Below are 20,909 nucleotides of genomic sequence, written 5' to 3' on the forward strand. Positions count from 1 at the left end.
TCGAAAATCCAGGCGGAAGGATAGCAGTGACTTGACCCAGCAGCTAGCAGTGGGGGTGGTGAGAAACAGTTAGCTTCTAGATCTGTTTTGAAGGACGGGCCAAGAGGATTTGCTGATGGGCTGGATGTGGGACGTGGGGAAAGCGGGTGGCAAGGATGGCACCCAGGGGCTTTGGCCTGGGTGACCAGAAGGATGGAGCTGCCGGTAAGGGGACGGGCAGGTGGCCGGTAGAGCAGGTTTCGGGGGAAAGATGAGGAGCTCAGCTTCCACATACTTAAGATGCCTATTAGTTACCGGCATGTTTTTGCGTCCTAAAGTAATGCATCTAAGACGGCAATTTTCTTTAATCTATATATGGAAATAATGAAATACCATACATCTCTCCCACCCCCCCACCCCCGAAATGGAAACACAAGATTGCCCTTTTCTGTAAAATTCTGTGCCTGGCCATTTCCTGTGCGCGTGCACTAGGATTCCATGTTTCTCAGAGTAGACGTCAGCCCGGATCCTGTTTTTGAACCAGTAGAGTTGTGCACCGCTGATGTTTGCTTCACTGTATAAGGTATTTATTTACTTTTTTTTTTTTTATTAAATTTTTTTTTTCAACGTTTTATTTATTTTTGGGACAGAGAGAGAGACAGAGCATGAACGGGGGAGGGGCAGAGAGAGAGGGAGACACAGAATCGGAAACAGGCTCCAGGCTCTGAGCGTCAGCCCAGAGCCCGACGCGGGGCTCGAACTCACGGACCGCGAGATCGTGACCTGGCTGAAGTCGGACGCTTAACCGACTGCGCCACCCAGGCGCCCCTACTTTTTTATTTAAGTTTATTTATTTTGAGAGAGAAGGTGTGAGCAGGGGAGGGGCAGAGAGAGAGGGAGAAAGAAAGAATCCCCAGCAGGCTCCGAGCTGTCATCGTGACCCGAGCCGAAATCAAGACTCGGATGCTTAACCAACTGAGCCACCCAGGCACCCCTAAGAAACTTATTTTTATAGTAAGCCTGTTGGGGAAAAAAACAGGTAACTTACTCTATTTCCATACCTGAGTAAAATGATGCTAAGTACAATTTATCCAATGACTGAGGTCTTGGGTCACCACTTAGAGTAAGCAGCTGCCCGCTGGGCACGCTGAGGGCCTCCTATGTCCTGGTAGCTCTCCTCACTGTCACCGTGACGGGTATGTGAGGTCTCTTGGGTGAGTTGGAGTTTTTGCCATGGTGTTCGCTCATTCTATCCTTCCCGCTTTTTTTCCTTGTGTCCACCCGCCCCGCCCCCCGCCACACACACACATACACACAGATGATATTTTTAGCACACTTGCTTTCCATTTCTGTTCTGACTGTTGAAATACCTTTTTCTTTTCCTTTCTCTTCTCCTTGCCTTCCCGGCGAGTTCCAATGAGCTGAGGTTGCCATATGTGATTCTTAGATAAGTGGGCTGTTACTAGTTTTGCATTTTCCCTTCTGCAACTTTAACTTTTTGCCTGAGCTGCTGGGGGCCATGCTTACAGGCCAAGGGCCGGGTTGATGCTGAAAAGCTACTAGTGGATGACATCTGACAAGATACAGATAATCAAGAGTATAGTCATGACTATGTCTATGCAGAACTGGTCTGTATCCTTTTCCTCGGCTAGATAAGTTTTATATACTCCCCCCAAGAATAGCATTCTTTTTTTTAAAAACAGTTTTAAAAGTTTATTTATTTTGAGAGAGAGAAAGTACACACAAGCTGAGGAGGGGCATAGAGAGAGAGGGAGAGAGAGAATCCCAAGCAGGTTCCATGCCGTCAGCACAGAGCCCAACACAGGGCTCGATCCCACAAACCATGAGATCGTGACCTGAGCCAAGATCAAGAGTCAGATGCTTACCCAACTGAGCCATCCTGGTGCCCCCACCCCCCAGGAATAGTATTTTTTACAGAAGATGCCCCAATGAGCAGAAAGAGCCATTTCAGAGGAAGAGTTTTCGAAACTGGAAGACTGTGTATGCCGTGAAAATTAATGTTAATAAAGTCAGATATGTTGCTAGATATTTGTATCCAGAAAAATGGATTTATCACTGAGTTAACTTAAAAAATTTTTGCCTGGTCCAAAAATTACTTTTAATTCTAACCACCGCATGACAAAGCATAGTTCCTAGAATGGATGCATTCTTCCAACAGCTGGTTTACTCGGATTATTCAGGATTTTTGCTGGAATCGAAGTGGTCTTTCAAGAGAACCGGCGATTTTCTGATGAAGCTGTTCACACGCTTTTGAAGCCAGGAGAAGGGGTGAGCATTAATTTGCATTCTCTTCGGCTATAGAATTCTCTCTCAGGCCAGCAGTGTTTGATGAAGTCTGAATTCCCATTTCAGTTGTATAGACAACAAGACTATATGAAGGTATGAAATTGTCGTGGTAAGACGAAGTAAAATTGGGCCACCACACAAGCAAACATGGACATCACCTGTATCTGGAGTCTCAAAGTCATGAAATACGCAGTGTTTGAAAGGATACGAGAAATACATTGATTTGATTTGATTTTTTTCTTTTTGGCCATCCTTCGTGTTACAAAACAGTTGAAGCTTAGTATCATTTCAAGCACGGAGTATAAAGTGATCGGTGAGGCTGGATGGAGGAAAGGCAAAAGAAATGAATTTGAAGGACAAAAAAAAAACAAAAACAAAAAACCACATATCCTTCGAAGACCTCCCTGTCTCAAGGACAGAAAATGCCTTGGCAGTCGCGATTTTTGTGCAGTCAGAAGGGAGCTGATTTCCCAGCTGTTCTGGTGTATTTTCCTTATTAGTCTTTGCTCCCACGGTCTAAAAGCAAATACCGGATCTAAGCGCCTACAGTACTGGTCAAGGACTGCAGCTTCCCTCGTGTGTGACTCACAGGCGTGAGCAAACCACCTACTGTAACAGCTGGCCCCAGACCCTGGCCCGGCCACAGCGCAGCAGCTGCTTTGCTGGACCCCTGCTTGCTTGGCTATTAACTGTCTTAACTGTTGCTCTTACCTTTATGGGCTGTGGTAAAGGCAGGCCTTATTTATTTATGTTTGTTTGTTTGTTTTTGAGAGAGAGAGAGCGCGCGCGCACGAACAAGTGAGGGAGGGACAGAGAGAGAGGGAGACACAGAGTCCAAAGCAGGCTCCAGACTCCGAGCTGTCAGCACAGAGCCCGACATGGGGCTCGAAGTCACAAACCATGAGATCATGACCTGAGCCAAAGTCGGACGCTTAACCAACTGAGCCACCCAGGTGCGCCAAAGGTGGGCTTTAGATACATAGACCCTTGGATCCATTTTTCCCCAATTGTATTTCTCAGTTCTTACTAAAAGATCTCAGCGGTCACCTGGAAGCGTAATTTTGATTTAGGATGCTAGAAGGCCGGTCATCATTTACAACGGCCCTTCATGTGCTTTTCTGCATGCGTGATCACTTTCTTGATGAACAAAGGTTATGCTTAGTTTCAGGCTTGGTTATTATTTGTTACTATTACAATCAGTATGAGGTGAACCACCTTTATAAGAACTTGTTTCCTTTTTTTTAATGTTTATTTTATTTTATTTTTTTTAATTTTTTTTTTCAACGTTTATTTATTTTTGGGACAGAGAGAGACAGAGCATGAACGGGGGAGGGGCAGAGAGAGAGGGAGACACAGAATCGGAAACAGGCTCCAGGCTCCGAGCCATCAGCTCAGAGCCCGACGCGGGGCTCGAACTCACAGACCGCGAGATCGTGACCTGGCTGAAGTCGGACGCTTAACCGACTGTGCCACCCAGGCGCCCCTTAATGTTTATTTTTGAGAGAGAGACAGAGGGCAGGCGGGGAGGGGCAGAGAGAGAAGGAGACACAGAATCTGAAAGAGGCACCACGCTCCGAGCTGTCAGCGCAGATCCTGACGGGGGGCTGGAACTCACAAACTGTGAGATCGTGACCTGGGCCGAAGTCAGACGCTTAACCGACTGCGCCACCCAGGTGCCCCTTAAGAACTAGTTTCTTAAAACGGGATGGCATCTTGCTGTGTTTCTTTGACTCTCTACCATACCTCTCCTCTGCCCAGAGGACCATTCTCAAGGCTTCACTAGAGAAAGGGAGAGCACAGCACCTGGCCTCAGAAAGCCTCCAAACCGGTTGTGGCTACAGATTTAACAAGTGAGAATCAAAGATTCCCAAAGCAAGGCAAATCAGATGCAGTTTCAGAGAAAGGAGAGATTTTTTTTTTTTTGCGGGGCAGGTCAGTCTGTGCCCCAGTGCTTGTGTCTTGCAGCCTTGTGTTTTACTGGTATTAGTATTGTTTCGCAAAAGTTGTTCTGGAGTCACACGCCATGCTATTTTCATCTTTCGATCTCCCTATTCTAGTACATTCCGGCCCCTGCACGGGACACGACACTTTACACATAACACGTGCCAGGTAAACATTTGCTGACATAATTGAATGGGAGAAGGCTTTGTGGAAAAGGCAGAGCTTGGGCCCAGCTTTAGATAGAGAGGGGAGGTTGGCCAGTGACATACTCTGCCTGTATATGAGTCATTCGTTCTGGGCCTTGAGGAAGAACTTGCAAAGTCAAAACAGAGCGGAGACACATGCCAGGTCGAAAGAGTAACTACGGCAGAGCAGAGGGTTAGTGTATGAAATATGGGGTCAAGGAGGAGGCCTGGCAAGACGTTCTGGAGAATAACTGGGACGGTAGGGTAGCCAAATACAACAGCAGGGCCCCTCGGAGGTGCTGTGGGTGGATGGACACCAAAGTAATAGTCTTTCTCTCCCTATCTCATGCTGAGGACACACTTTTCGTTTGTACCTTAGCGCATTTATTGTAGTCTTCAGGTGTGGGCGGGACCTGTCAACGTGATGTCATATTTCCCTTCTTTACATGCGGATGTTTTATTTGTTAATCAGTTTGTTCTGGAATTGGTTTGTTTTCAGGAAAGAGGTGGAATGCATTTTGAAACAGCATTTGAAAATTGGATTGAGAACATTAAAGTTTCTTTTTTTCTTCTTTTCTGTTTTTCCTGGGACCCTGGATGACTTTATAGAGATGCCATGGATGAAGAAAAGGAATTCTTGAAAACTAGAAAGCTACCTAGCTTGGGGCAAAGCAGGAAAAAAACAGCCGATTTGGGGAAATGAGTGTTTCTGCACTGGCAGTATCGTGGGCCATCTAAGAAGAGACAGAAATTACCATTTGAAATCAGGGCTCAAGTGTGAGAGAAGTCAGGGCTGGAAAGAGATTTAACAGTGGAAGTGGTCGTTAGAAATGGGGGACAGTGCCTGGGGAGAGCAGGTGGAATGGAGTTCTTTTTTTTTAATTTTTTTTAAGTTTTACTTTTGAGAGAGAGAGAGAGAGAGAGACAGAGTGTGAGTGGGGGAGGAGCAGAGAGAGGGAGACACAGAATCCGAAGCAGACTCCAGGCTCCGAGCTGTCAGCACAGAGCCTGACGTGGGGCTCGAACTCACAAACCCCGAACCGCGAGATCACTACCTGAGCCAAAGTCGGACGCTTAACCGACTGAGCCACCCACGCATCCCTGGAATGGGGTCCTTAACTGGGATCCAGAGTGGCTCTGGTGATGGAAGGTCAGGGCTCTATAGCCACCGGAAGTTATGAGCAATATTTTCTTTGAGTTTCCACTTGGCATGTTGGGATGGAGTGTGTTTGTAAGTTTGGTCAGGTTCTTAGAGGTATCCAAAGGTTAAGAAATCGCTGATGTAGAATGGGAAGAGGAGAGCAAGAAGGTCAGAACTCTGAGGGGAAATCAACATTTAAGGAGTTCTCAGAGAAGAGCCATGGAAAAAGGCCAAAGAGATTGGGAAGGCAGAAATCTATCTGGGAAGTCAGGCGGATGCGGAAGGCAATGGAATGCGTGGGCACAGGGCAACAAGGTTAAATGGTATCTTAAGGTCGGGTAGGGCTAAAAGAATGTGTTCGATTGACCATTAGGAAGTCATTGGTGACTTTCAGGAGAGCAGTGTAAATGGAGGCACATCGTGATAAGTGGAGGATGGGACTCAGGGAGCCGGGAAGTTAAGTCCAGCTTTCTCTTTCTGGAAGGTTAACATTTGACAAGAGTGAATATCTACTGAGTTCCTGAGAAGGGCTGGAACTTGGCCATTCACTGCAGACATAAATGTGAGCAAGGTAACATAGGCTTTGCTCTCACGGATCTTAAGGTCTCGTGGGAGAGATAGGCATTAATCAAATAATGACACAGAGTAAGCATGTCATCACAAACTGGGAAGAAATGTGGTGCCCGGCACTGAAGCATGACCTAATGTGGGGTCAAAGAAGGACCCCTGAAGAAGTGAGCTTTGAGCTCAGACCTGAAGGGTGAATAGGAGTGAAATAGTGAAGAGAAGGGGGGCAGAGAGCAGAACATCCTAGGCAATGAGGGAAGCAAGAATGAGGTGTACAGAGAGCGAGGGAAGCCCAGCGACAGGAGCCCATGCTGGGTCTTTTCAATGAGCATAAAGAGCTGCGTCTAAGAACATTCAGGAAACTGCTAACCTGTGGATGGTTGCGCACGGCTTTGCATTTCAAAACCAAATAGAAGAATCCAGGTGAGGAATAATGGTACAACCTTGGACCAGCATCCTGGCAGAGAAGATGGAGAGGAGCAGAGGGTGTCAGGAATCATGCAGGAGCTGAAATAGCATCAGAAGGTAGGAGAGAGAACGCTACCTTCTCTCTTAAAGAGTGCTTTAGGAGGTCCTGCGAAAAGTAAAGTTCTCCTTCAGGTGCTGAATACCGAAGCTCATTTGTAGGCAAAGGGAAAGAGCAGTGGAGAGAGCGAGCTTGAAGACATACAAACCCGGAGGGGACACACGGCTACTAGAATCGGAAACACCGTTCTCTAAATCGCCAAGACGGGGCTGGTGAAGATGCAGGTGTGGTTACAGGTAGAAAGGAGGCAAACCGAGACATGAAGACTTGGTTCATGAAGGGGGGCTTGTGTCTGCTTTGGGGTGACGCTGTGACCCCCCGCCTCCAAATAATAGGCTAGCATCAGGCTCTGGAGGATGAACAGCAAGAAACTCTAAGACCGTTCATGGAAGGGACACATTTACCATTTGTGTACGTGCACAAACACTGCCTGACCCTCACAGTACCTCTTGGAGCCCATGTTTCAGTTTTATGATTAGAAACAGGCAGGGAGCTTTAAATGTGCAAATGTCCAACAGCTGTCTCGAGCTGTGTTCAGAAATCTCCTTTTCCCCCGAATCCGTGAGGTGGTTTGCCCAACATTGGGTGGTGGGTGTCGTACAATAAGGAAAAGCACAAATCTCAGACACTCGAGCTGTTACTCAGGAGAACCGGATCATTGTCTTACAGACAAGGCACCCACACAAGTCTGAATTTCAAATGACATGTTAACTTGCATTTCATGCTAACAATTAAGTCCTCCCGTAGGGACACCAGTGAGGCCAATCAATCTTTAAAACTCAACACTGATTTTGGGGCACCTGGGTGGTTCAGTCGGTTAAGTGTCCGACTCTTTGACTTCGACTCAGGTCATGATCTCATAGTTTGTGAGTTCAAGCCCCGCTTCGGGCTCTGCACTGACAGCTCAGAGCCTGCTTGGGATTCTCTCTCTCTCTCCCTCTCTCTCTCTCTGCCCCTCCCCTGCTTGTTCTCTTTCTCTAAATAAATAAGTAAACTTAAAAAAAAATCAACACTGATTTTAAGTCTACTAAGAAAGATGCAGTGAGAAATCATATGTCAGATCTGTCAAGTCGAATGTGCCTATTTAATGTCCTACCTCAGAAAAAGAGATCGGGTTTTTAGTTGACCTTTAAAAAAATGATCTGAGGGATTCATGTTCATCCCTCCCCCTTTCTGATACAGTTGTGGGAAACTTGGGACTCTTTCAACACATCAGATCCAACTGCAGAATCTCCGAGTGAATCTACGTGTTTGTGACGACTCATGCTGCAGGGGTACGGCTTTGTCACAAAATGGCTTTTCTCTCTGCGAGAAAAATGTGTATCCTCTGAGCATGGTAGGAACGCGCCATGTTGAATTAGAAATGAGCAGTGCGGTACCGGCTGGAGGAATAGCTCTGCTTGGCAATCTTGAAATAAATGCAGCTGGGATAATTTTCGATTCAACCCTTGGCAAACCTTCAGTGTGTACAGGAAAAAAAAAAGCTGTGGAGGAGGCTTAAATGCTGTAGGCGCTCAGCAGCCATCACTCTATCTCTCGAAGTTTCCAGTAAACGGTAGGTCAGCTCTGCGTCCTGCTGAGGTCTGGTGAGCACTCTGGGAGGAAATGATTCTTGTTAAGTGAGTTCATACGTCTAATTGCTGAGCACAGGGCCTGGCACATTGAAGTGCTTAATGAATATTAGCTTTTATTTTTAAAAAGTATTATTATTTAGGATTATTAACTTCCTAGGGCTCAATGTGTACCCTGAAGGGTCACGATTGTGTACCCAATTTCCTCCTCTACCCGTATGGTCTCTCAGTTCTAGACTGACATACCCAGGTTTTATACCCCACGCCTTCAAAGGAGACCATGTACTGCTGGGAAAGTGGCTTTCAGTTCCATAGCAGCTCTGAAACTGATTTCTGTATTACAAGGTTTCAGGTGATCACGGTTCACTGGTAGAATCAGGGAAGTTCAGCAGCCGACAGAATCTCCCCCTTCTGGGCCGATTCCTTTCTGAGTTCCCAGGAGAACTAGGTTTTGGAATTTTCCCTAAATGTCTATCCTCCTAGGGCTGAATCGAACCTTTGGCGTTTCCTGTTCTACACTGGGAACCAGAAGCTTTCTGAATTATCTCATAGGACATTTCCTGATCTGTGAATCTTTTAGAGCCTGAAGATCATGTTTTTCCCCTCATCATCTCCTGACTCTCAGTCTCCAAGGAACATGTGCGTATTTCATTACAACTCCACCGTTTCCCGCGTTCGGTGATAAATATGTGAGCTACAAGAGTGTACATTCATAACACAACACCAAAGGTTGGCAGTACAGATTTATGGCTCATTACATCATTTTAGTGTGGGGCTGATTCACCCAATCGGTTTATTTAGCAATAAGAGAATATTAAAGAAGGCAACTGTACCAACCTACACCAGCCCCTGTCTCGGCTGGGTTCATTACTTCTGCCCTCTCCTATCAGTGGCTTGATAAGGTCGATCTGCGCTCGCAGAGATAGGCCTTGTCAGGGAGCCAGAGCGGGAGCTTCCCAACAGGCCCTGTCTGTACTCAGGGACTTCAAGAAGCAGAGGACGCTGTGAATCTAAAAACATAGCATTCCTCTCATAAGGATTACACTTTCACTTTTGAGGTTTTGAGTGTTCTTCTCTCTTTTTTATTTTTAATTTTTTTAAATGTTTATTTATTTTTGAGAGAGAGGGAGAAAGAGTGTGAGTGGGAGAAGGGCAGAGAGAGAGAGAGGGAGACACAGCATCCGAAGCAAGCTCCAGCCCTGAGCTGTCAGCACAGAGCCTGATGCGGGCCTCGAACCCATGAACCGTTGAGATCGTGACCTGAGCCTAAGTCAGACGTTAAACCAGCCGAGCCGCCAGTGCCCCTCGAGTGTTCTTCTCTTGCTATTGTTTACTCCATCCTTTGTTGTTCAGATAAGCTCATTCTGCCTGCTACCTCCAGAATGAGGCTCTCTTTCCTGTGACATCCTGGTCAGCCAGAGTCATCTTATCCCACCCTGCCGGTGTCACTGGTCACAAAGCTCTTGACGTTCAATTAGGAATAAATAAGTTACCACCAGAATCGAAGTCAAGTTGAGTTTATCAAACGTTGGCTGTTTTTGCATGGGGGGGAAGGATGGTGGAAATAGGTGGTGGGGATGAAAAGGACACTTACCGTGATGAGCAGTAGGTCATGTACAGGATTGGGGAATCGCTATACTGTACCCCCCAAACTGATATCACACTGCATGTTATCTGTGCTGGAATTAAAATTAAAAAGCTTAATTTAAAAAAGGGATGTTTGGGGCGCCTGGGTGGCGCAGTCGGTTAAGCGTCCGACTTCAGCCAGGTCACGATCTCGCGGTCCGTGAGTTCGAGCCCCGCGTCGGGCTCTGGGCTGATGGCTCAGAGCCTGGAGCCTGTTTCCGATTCTGTGTCTCCCTCTCTCTCTGCCCCTCCCCCGTTCATGCTCTGTCTCTCTCTGTCCCCAAAAAAATAAATAAACGTTGAAAAAAAAATTAAAAAAAAAATTAAAAAGGGATGTTTCCAACATTTTATTTTTAAAAGCTTCAACTATACAGACATGTTGAAAGAACTGTGCAGGGAGCACCCCTCTACCTGTCGCCCAGAGTCCACAGTTAGTATTTTTATTTATTATATAACCATCTATCCACCCGTCAATCCATCTTATCATGTTAGCTTTTTGTTTTGAAGTAATTTTAGATTTACAGAAAAGTTGCAAGAATAGTGCATAGGGTTCCCAAATACCTTTCATCAGCTTCCCCCGATGTTAGCATCTTACAGAACCATAACACAATGATCAAGTCAACATTAGAATGATCTGACACAACACTGCCAGTAATATAACCATATTTTCAAGAACCTTTCTAACAGTGAGTTTCTATTTTTTTATTAAAAAGATTTTTTTTCCAGCTGGACTTTAAATAAAAACTTGGGAAACGATACTGCAACACTATTAATGAATCTACACATCTTACTTGAATTTCATCAAATTTCCCACTAAGGTTCTTTTCCTGGTGGAGGATGCGATCCAGGCTCCCGCCCTCATGTAGTTGTAGTATGTTCTTTGTCTCCGGCCTATGACAGCTCCTCTGTTTCACATACTCTTGACCCTTTTGATGTATCCTAGCCATTTATTTTTTGAATGTCCTTCAATTTGGGTTTGTCTGAAGTTTTCTCATGATTACACCAAGACTGCATTTTTTTACAAGAATACCACAGAAATGAGATTATGCCTTTCTCTGTTCATCACATGGTGGGGGGTGGGCATCATATCACCCTGTAAAATTGCTACTGATGTGTCTTTTATCAATTGGTTAAGGAGTTGTCTGCCAGGCTTTTCCACTGTAAATTTATTATTTTTCAGTTTGTAAAAAATAAGTGTTTTGGAGGAGATCCTTTGAGACCATTCAAATATCTGGCTTCTCCTTAAATCTCGCCTACTAATTTTAGCAGGCATTGGGGGGTTTTGCCTGGAGCAGTTATTTCTGTGGCTCTCTAATGGTGCTTTCCCATGACCCCCATTCTTTCTACATTGATTAGCTAGGGTTCTACCTTAAGGAAGAGGTGTCCCCTCTTCCCCATTTATTTATCTGTTCAATTATTTATTTATGTCAAGACGGAGTCAGGGATCTTTCTTTCATTCTTTGGGTTCCAATCCAGTATTATCCCAATTTATTTTGTTGCTCTGTCTGTTGGATCATTGGAAACTCCCTTCAGATTAGCTCCTGCATCCTTTTGACCTGCCCTGGCATTTCCTGAGCACTTCTTTACTTTCTGGCAACACAAGATGTTGCAGACTTATTTTGTACTTTCCCTATTTTCTCTAAGGAGCTCTGGGTTCTTTTATGAGAGATTGGTGTTTAGAAACCAAGATCTGGGCATTAAGTGTGCTTACTGCTGTGAGAGTACCATTGTCTTCCCAGTGGATGGAGCTAGAAAGTGTATGTGTGTTACTGATATGTAACATCTATATTTCTGTATTTATCCATCTGTGTATGTGAGTAGATATGTGCACATATATATTTACATATACATATTCCTCTATATATTAAATCCTGAGCTCATGCAGATGCCCTTGAGTCCAACTGAACACTACGGTTTTATTCAGGACTTCCCCTTTTCTTAATTGCCAGCTTCTAGCTCTGCAGGGGAAAACCTGGCTGTCTTATCCATAGTATATTTACTTATTTGTCCAATCCTCGTACACACATAAAGTCGTTTCAGAGTTGCTAATCCATACCTCCTTGGAGGGACAAATTTACTAATTAGAGTCCAATATTAGTACATGATTCTTTTTGTCCTTAGCATTATAGTTTGTGGCCAAAAGTTGCTTAGATTAGTTCTTTTCTTCCCCACCCTCTTCAGGGTGGTTGAGTTATTGGTTTGTAATAATACAGTTAGGTTCATTTGTTACTGCTTGTATTCTATTTTGGATTCCCTCCATATCTTGATTGATGTAAAAAATTTATACTTTCTTGGTGTATATGTGGGCAATATGTGAAACACTGCTGTGATTATTTTTTAAATATTTTATTAAAATTTTTAATGTTTATTTATATTTGAGAGTGAGCGACAGAGAGAGATTGGCGGAGGGGCGGAGAGAGGGAGACACAGCATCCGAAGCAGGCTCCAGGCTCTGAGCTGTCAGCACAGAGCCCGACATGGGGCTCAAACCCACAAATTGTGAGATCATGACCTGAGCCGAAGTTGGATGCTTAACCCACTGAGCCACCTAGGTGCCCCAACAATGCCATGATTCTAAAGTAGGAGTAATAAAGAAATGTTCACCCAGAGAAGTGCTGCCCTTTCCCTATTCTTTCTACCACATTCCCACTCTTTGCAGGTGACTAATCTCATTTGTTTCTGGCTTATCCTTCTTATATTTCTTTTGCACATGTTAGCAGCTTCATGAACACCTCTATGTTTCCCTTTCTTTCTTCCATGAATCCACCTTATTTTTGATGCATTTCACAGAAAGTTGCAGTTCTCAGTACATTTTTACCCTAAACACTTTGGCATGCCCGTCATTAACTAGGTTTCAATTTTTGTCTATTTTTTTTTTCACTTTTATTTCTTTCAAGGTAAAATTCACACGCAATAAAACTCAAGAATCTTAAGTGTACTGTCGAATACGTTTTGACAAATGCATATACTTGTGTAATGCAAACCCCTAACAAAACGTAGAGCATTCCCATAACCTCATAAGTTTCCTGCTCCAGCTCTGAGACAACCGGTATTCTAAGTTTTTTTCTACCATCGTTTGGTTTGGCCTGTTCTAGGCTTCCTAAAAGCGAATTATACAATGTGTACTCTTCTGCATGAAGCTTCTTCCACTCTAGCCTGTCTTTGAAATACATCCATGTTGTGTGTATCTCTAGCTCATTCCTTTTATTGTGTTAGCATTCTGCTGTGTAAACATACCAGTGTATGCAGGATGAACAGTGTAGATTTTCTGTTGATGTGGAGTTGGCTTATTTTCATCTAATGCTTCAGATTCTTCTGGTGTTACAGTGCCGTGCTACACATCTTTTAAATTATTTTAAGTAATTCAGCTTTATATGTTTTGCCTTGTGCACACATACATGGTGCTTTCCTTTCAGAAAGCTCAGTGTTAAAACACGATTAGATTCTCTCTGTAGAGACAGATAAATGTACTTTAAGACATTTAATACTGAAAAATTCATACAACAAAAACCTAAGTCAGTGACTATTCTATTTGAGAGAGAGGCGTGGGGGAGGAGGGGCAGAAAGAGAGAGGGAGAGAGAGAATCCCAAGCAGTCTCCACGCTCAACAAGGACCCCAGTGCGCAGCTCAGTCCCAGACCCTGAGATCATGACCTGCGCTGAAATAGAGTCCGAGACGCTGAACCTACTGAGCCACCCAGGTGCCCCTCAGTAACTATTTCTTGAACATTGATTGTACGCAATTACTGCGTTAGATCTTTGGGAATACAGGCACGAGGAAGACAGAGGGCTGTTTATGGATGTTTTAGGGCATTCAAGGGACATTCGGACGCCACCAGAGACAGGATTTCCCGAGAAGAACCCCAATCATCATCTCAGTTGTGTGCTCCAAGTCGTGTGAGCAATGCGGTGCTCCTCCAAACAAGTAGTCCTTGTTGAGAAGCTGCGTCCTGGCTTTTGCAGCTGTCGTGTGGGCTCAGGGTGGTGGAGAGGGATCTGCCGGAGCGGGGGAAGACAGGGGAACACAACGGGGGCTAACACGAGCCCGGAGCTGTGCCGCCAAAGGGGGATGGCATCAGGAAGCAAGCATTTCCGGCGCATGTGGGGCCGGCATTTCCGGTGCATGCAGTGCGGCCATTTCCGGAGTATTACGGGCAGGCATTTCCGGCGCACGCGGTGCCGGCTCTCACCTGTGGCGGCCACCGCTGGCACCGAGGTGGGAGCCGGGCCCAGTGCTGACCGAGCCGCCAGCCACCGCTCAGGCCTCCGATGGCACGGCGGGGAGGAGGCATCTGCAAAAGGCCACAGGCCCCGTCACGCCTTAGCGTGCACGAAATGAGGCAAAAGGGTGGCTCAATAATTTGGCCCAGGACACACCATGGAAGGCGTTCAGTGAATGCTAATTTAATTGTCTAGGTGGGTCCATTTAAAATGTCTCTCTCGCTCTCTTTTTGAAATCTTAGCAACCTGGAAGAAACTTTTTGGTATAAATTCAGTAACTTCTAGACTTGGAAATGATAAATGCTTTTTTATGTTTTATTTTTTAATAAAAACATGAACTGGAATGGAATGACTTCCTTCCAAAACACTTTAAAGAAACAAATTGTCATGTGGAATCTCATTTTGCATGAATCAGAGTACAGTAAATCTCAAAATATCCACTGAACTGCCTGTTGTGGTTTACTAAACAGGAAAATGATTTCAGCAGGATGGTCTTTTCCCCTAGATCCACAGCAGGCAGCCTTTTGTGCTGTTCTGAAAACATCTTAATTCTTCCCCAAGTACCATGTTTCTTGGAATTATTCACCGGAAATTAATAGTATTCTGAGTTTTAAAGTAATTCAAACCACAAGTGACTTTGTAATCATGCTCAGCAGTAGTATAAAGAGCCATCGAGCAAGCAGAGGTTATGACAGTATTAGTCACAATTGCACATAGTATCCGCCACACAAAGATGTATGTTTCTGTCCCGACCGTGTTCACTGGGCTGCCGTACTGGGTAGTGACAACAAACAAATGAGTAAAATGTGTTGGATAATGTCAAATGCTACGGGGAAAAAATTGGGCAAAGGCGGCTCTTAAACATGCTGGGATAGAGACAGAGAGCTGTTGAAATTACAGATAAGGTGGCCGGGGAAAGGCGTCACTGGGGAAACGATATTTGCATAAAGACCTCAACAGTGTGTGAGTCACATGGACATCTGAGGAAGAACATTCCAGGCACAGGAAGAGCATGTGCAAAGGCCCTGAGGCAGGAGTGTGCCTGAGGAACACAAGAGCATAGCTGGAATGTAGTGAATGAGGGCGAGGGAGTCATTAGGGACAAGGAGAGAGAGGCACAGGGGCCACATCATGATAGGCCTCCCAGTAAGGACTTTGGTTTTTGCTCTGAAGGATGGCAGAACTGCTAGAAGGTTTTAGGGGAGAAGTGACCTGACCCGAATTGCATCTTAGCACCCAAAGCAGAAAGAACGCTGAACCCGAGACTGCGGCACAGAGGCTCTTGTGAAAAAGGGAAAGACCATTTCCAACGTTTACAGGCAGGCCAGGTCTCTCCAGACAAGGAAGAAGAAGAACGTAGAACACTTGTTCAGATAACTGAGCAGTTGGGGATTCAATGTGTGATGTTATTTTTAGAAGATAGCATTTTTTTTTAATACCCTGCTACTGGTTTCTTGTATCTTTTAGAGCACACCACGGGGAAAAGATAAGGAAGCATGACCTTCCAAGTGCAACACCGAGTTAGGAGGCCGTGTTTCCAGTTCGGGTCCCGATTTTGACCTTGTAACATCCTAGGGCTGGTTACATAAGTCTTTCCGAGCTTTAGTTTCCCCAGTGGAGAGCCTAATTGTTAATTACTTTATGGAATTATTTTGTCAGTTACTAACATGTTAATAATCTCTGAGTCTTTGAAATGGACATGACACAGAACCGCAGTGGTGGCCAATTAGTGTCACTGTTATCGGAAATACGTGGCGTTTTAGCACTTCAAAAAGGTTCGTGTACAGGAAAAGCTGTGGGCGATGGGGAGTGACTAGGGTGAAACTGGAAAAAGATGAGAGGTGAGGAGAAGGACATTTAATTTCAGGACCTTTTGATGTATTCGGGCAGGGGCTTTGCCATGCTGCTGGAAAGGGGTGGACGCTTGGCAGGATGCAGGACAGAGACAGTGCGTGGTAAGGTGATCACCTCCTAGACCCGGGATCTGGCCCTCACTCCATGTATCACCTCTCCACCTTATTTATACTCAGTTGTTGTCCTATTTGGGTAATTTGTATTTTGGAGCAGTGTATTCAAAAGGCTGGCAGGGTTGACCTCTAACAGATAGGCTATGGATAATTGTAGGTATATTGAGATATGTGATGTTTATTTTCCTTGTTACACACAAATGTATCCAACAAAACTGTGAAATATCAAATAATGTGGCAGCACTTTTGATGAAGAACGAGGTAGATCATGGTGGATCTTCCCTAAAGACACAGGATGATCAGTATGACGTTGCCTGAAGTAGTGAACTAAATAAAGGCCCTTTATCAATTAGGGTCAAGAAGTCTGTTGCTCTGGTCAGGCCCTTTAAATACTTTTTTTTTTTTTTCAACGTTTATTTATTTTTGGGACAGAGAGAGACAGAGCATGAACGGGGGAGGGGCAGAGAGAGAGGGAGACACAGAATCGGAAACAGGCTCCAGGCTCTGAGCCATCAGCCCAGAGCCTGACGCGGGGCTCGAACTCACGGACCGCGAGATTGTGACCCGGCTGAAGCCGGACGCTTAACCGACTGCGCCACCCAGGCGCCCCTTTAAATACTTTCTTTATTCATTCAACAGATATTTTTTGACAACATACTGCGTTGGGTGCTGCAGGGCATAAAAGAATGAGTAAGACACAGTGCCTATTGCCAATAAGCTTATTTAATCTAACAGGGAAATAACTATAAAGTCAGGCAGTTTGTGATATGTGTCACGAGCAGTCATGAGGGTGCCACAGAGGTGGCAGTGAGGAGAATCCTTCTGGCTCGGAGATCGGGAATGCTTTGTGGAGGACATGATGACTGGGGGTCGGAGGTGGGAAGGAGGGCAGTGGTGCTTTCAAGTAGAGGAAATGAAGAAGCCAAGTGGTGGCTGGGTGAGGCCTCCCAGAGGGCGTGCGCCTGCCAGGAGCACCTCACGGGCATAGAGGACACTAGAGGAGGACGGTATCATGGGCCTGAAACCCACTAGGTGTGTTATAGAAGGGGGCCTCGGTTAGACAGGAACAAGGGAACCCTGGGAGAAAACCCTGGTGAAGCAGATTTGGGTCAGAGTTTATATTTGAAAGTCAGGCTGAGAAGCTTGCAGACAGTGAAGGGGTGATCTCTGAGCTCAGCTGTGACATTTGCAAGGGGCATGTTAGGGACACGAATCTGGCAGTGACGTATAGGAGGAGCTGAAGGGTGAAGGAAAGCAGCAATGAGGAGGCTATCAAAACAGTGCAAGTTAGAGGAGAGGGGAGAGAATCGATGAGATATAAAATAATCAGAGAGATGGGCGAGGATGAGATCCGAAGGGAAAAAGGCTAACACGACTTGGGGACCATGAACCATGACGAGCAACCCAAGCATCGGGGATCATTGAAGGGAAGGAAGAGGCCAAGGTTTCTCTAAAGGGTTGAATGTGCACGAAGCTGGAAGGAAAGTTCAGAGACGCAGTGTCAGTCTGGTGAACGAATATCAGCTCAAACCAGCAGAGTCATGGAGACCAGCCTGCCGTCAGCCAGGCACCTTGACCTCTTGAGGTGTCTGATTAATGCACACGTGGTGTTTCTCAACGCCTCATCTGCTCAGCACCATCTAATCTCCTAGAACGTGATCAGATGTCGGGCTCCTGCTGTTTGAATTTCTTTCCACTGGTTGTCTGTGTCAGCATGGAAGCGGACGTTTGTGCAGCTTTGGTGGAGAATAGAATAAAGGTCATGTACATACGTGCTTATTTCTAAATGAGCTGTAATTATATGCACAACTCAGGACTCCATGAGTCACCTCTGCCCTCATTAACTCCACCCAATGAACTGCCTCTTTCATTCAAACATGAAGTCACTTCATTGACTTCACTTTTTAAATCCTGGCAGAGGTTTAATTTTTTCAAGGAACCCAAAAGTTTGGCTACCCCACTCTCATGAGAGCCACCAAGGACTCATAGGGAGACACATCCATTCTCCAAGAGCAAGTGGGCTCTGTATTTCTCAGTGAGATGTGGTGGCCTCCTCCATAGCATCCACTGGAGACGGGGCTGGTGGGGTGTGTGTGTGTGTGTGTGTGTGTGTGTGTGTGTGTGTAGGGAGTGAGCTTCTGCACCCGTGACACTTCCACCAAAGATCAAAAAGCATGGTGGACATTTTGGTTTTTAAATCCGAGTTGATGTAAGTGCCTGGTGAGAGGCAAGAAATAAAACAAGAATGAACGTGACATTCTGCTTCTAGCTCTGAGAGAAGCGGTTCACAGGAAAAGGCTATAAATCAGGAGAGGCTGGCGGCTGGTCCTCTGGTCCAGCCCCAGGGACGCTTTCCACACGGCAATGAACTGAAGGGCAAAAGGCAAGAAAACACTGAAATCCCTCACAATTCCTGTATACACTCATTTCAACACGCGTTTGTTGAGTATTTACTATGGTTAGAAGGTTGTTTGCAGCACAGAGGAGACGGTTTCTGTTCTTTACTGTAATATTTATTTACTTACATAGAATCGTTTCTAAGGTAATTAGAGGGATTTGCAGGAGAGAATTTAGAATCCTTTGTTGCTATGCGATGCAGCCTTCACAAATACAGTCTTTGAAACCAGTGTCCTTGGTTGGTAATGACCCTGGGAATATTTTTTCCCCTGAATAATAATGATTTTCTTTTTAAGTTTATTTATTCTGAGAGAGAGAGAGAGAGAGAGGAGGGGCAGAGAGAGGGAGAAACAGAATCCTAAGCAGGCTCGAAACTGTTAAGCGAGGAGCCGGACACGGGGCTCGAATTCATGAACCGTGAGATCGTGACCTGTGCTGAGATTGAGAGTCGGACGCTTGACCGACTGAGTCACCGAGGCGCCCCTATTTTTAAAATACTTTTATTTTTTTTATTTTAATTTTTTAAAATGTTTTTATTTATTTTTGAGACAGAGACAGAGTGTGAGCAGGGGAGGGGCAGAGAGAGAGGGAGACACAGAATCAGAAGCAGGCTCCAGGCTCCGAGCTGTCAGCACAGAGCCCGACGCGGGGCTCGAACCCACAGACCGTGAGATCATGACCTGGGCCGAAGTTGGGCGCTCAACCGACTGAGTCACCCAGGTGCCCCTAAAATGCTTTTAACCAGGAAATACTTCATACATAAAAACAATGATTCCCGTTGGCTTTAAGATTTACCCTGGCTGAACATTCACGGGGTGCCCACATCACACTCTCACCTATCCTACCTAATGCAGTGACCGCGGCAACCTTGTGAGGCAGTTTTACCAGCTCCATTTTAGAGATGAGGGAACTGAGGCTCTGACAAGTTGAATAACCAACCTCCCAACCTCCTACTAGTAAGTGGCAGAACAGGGATCAAAACCTAGGTGCCCAGGTTGTAAATTCTCTGCTTTTCCGCTCTCTCAAGGCTACCCCGTGACATCAAAACTCCGGAAACAGATTCATCTCTGGATCTATGGAAACAAATTGCCCACACTGTGGCGTAAAGGGAATTAAAACTTCTCTTGACAAACAGACTTCGGAGTTGAGGGCCGTTTGGTTTCAGAATCCCTTGTCACTGGCCTCCCGTCCTCATTTTGGGGTTTAATGTTCAACAAGGTTATCGCATGGAAATCCAGCAAGCAAATCTTAGGAGATTTTCAGGCCAAATTGTAAAGCCCATGATGTTTACATGGTCTAGATAAATTTTTATTGTCTATTTATATTTCAATTTCCTACATGCTGATAGTAAAACTGCCCTTATATAAACATGAGAAAAAATTCCCAACACTCAAATATTATTTTTATCTACCTTCACTATCTTGAAGCTTCCAGTCAGTTGGAAACGATGTCATCTTTCTGGCTACCGTCCTTTCTCACTTGCTCCTGAACCTGGACATACGTGTCCAAGGTTGCTCTGAAGTTAATGATTAAAGTCTTCGAGTGGACATTATTCACCATTTCTTGGGTAATCCATTAGTTTGCAGTTCTGAAACAGCATAATGTAGGTTCTTAAATGGCACAGTATGGATTCTGACCTCTAGAGATTTCCACCTGTTGTGAATGGTTTTTTATATAAAGAACCACCTGTAGAACTCCACTTTTGAACATTTCCCCTCTTGACCGGTGGTCATGATTGTCAAGGCCACGTCTTCCCTTTCCAGATTGTTATTTAACCAGAATCTTATTTCAAAAGAACCACCTTCTGAAGAAGGGCTCAGAAACACACAGATTTCTACCAAAAGAAATTTCTATATTTTTATCCAATGCCTGTTTCTAATATTTTTTTTAAACATAATTCTTTCTATCATCCAGACTCTTATGATTCATTCAGAAGAAATCCAGAGCCCAATCAAGGTTTTCAAACAAGAATTTCTAAGGAGTGTGTTGTACAGGTTGACCTATATTAGCATCACCATAATGTTATTTCAGGTCGGTGAATAAGAATATGTTCATGCACAGCAGAGGGTCTATTTGTTGATTCTGAAAAGAAAACTCCAATTTGGTGAGATTTGAAGTTTTTCTTTGGTGATTCATAATCAGTTTTGCAACTTGAAAGCAGTTGATGAGTCACGCAGTTTACGAATCACTTCCTTAGAGAGAAGGGCTCCCCTTCTTTATGGCTTCCTAAAGTTCGATTCAGTTATCTGAAAGCTGTCATGTTAGCCTTGTGTTTCCTTTTAAAGAAAGAAGATGTTATACACCAGTCTTACCTTTGCTACCACGTGGGAGGCTGGGGACTCATGGAGGGAAGTTGTATCAGACATCACTGCTCTGAACTTCCGAATCACTGCAGAATGGAAAGTGGTCCTGAAAACAAAAAACCAAAACCCTATGGAAATACCAGCCCCGGTTTTCCAAGTTTGAAATGTGAGTTCTCTT

At 45.0% G+C, this 20,909-nt stretch overlaps 1 long non-coding RNA gene across 4 annotated transcripts in view; it reads left to right on the forward strand.

The window, feature by feature from the left end:
• Positions 1–3,105, forward strand: part of LOC123597140 — a 31,055-nt gene extending 27,950 nt beyond the window's left edge. For 3 of the 4 annotated variants that reach the window (XR_006711980.1, XR_006711981.1, XR_006711982.1), the window contains 2 exons: positions 2,159–2,268; positions 2,353–3,105. This is a non-coding gene — a long non-coding RNA (uncharacterized LOC123597140). The remainder of the gene's footprint in view (positions 1–2,158; positions 2,269–2,352) is intronic. The other variant, XR_006711983.1, reaches the window with a different exon arrangement.
• The last annotated feature ends 17,804 nt before the right edge of the window (positions 3,106–20,909 follow it).

Source organism: Leopardus geoffroyi, chromosome C1 (genome assembly GCF_018350155.1).
Source record: "Leopardus geoffroyi isolate Oge1 chromosome C1, O.geoffroyi_Oge1_pat1.0, whole genome shotgun sequence".
NCBI classification, from domain to species: Eukaryota; Metazoa; Chordata; class Mammalia; order Carnivora; family Felidae; genus Leopardus; species Leopardus geoffroyi.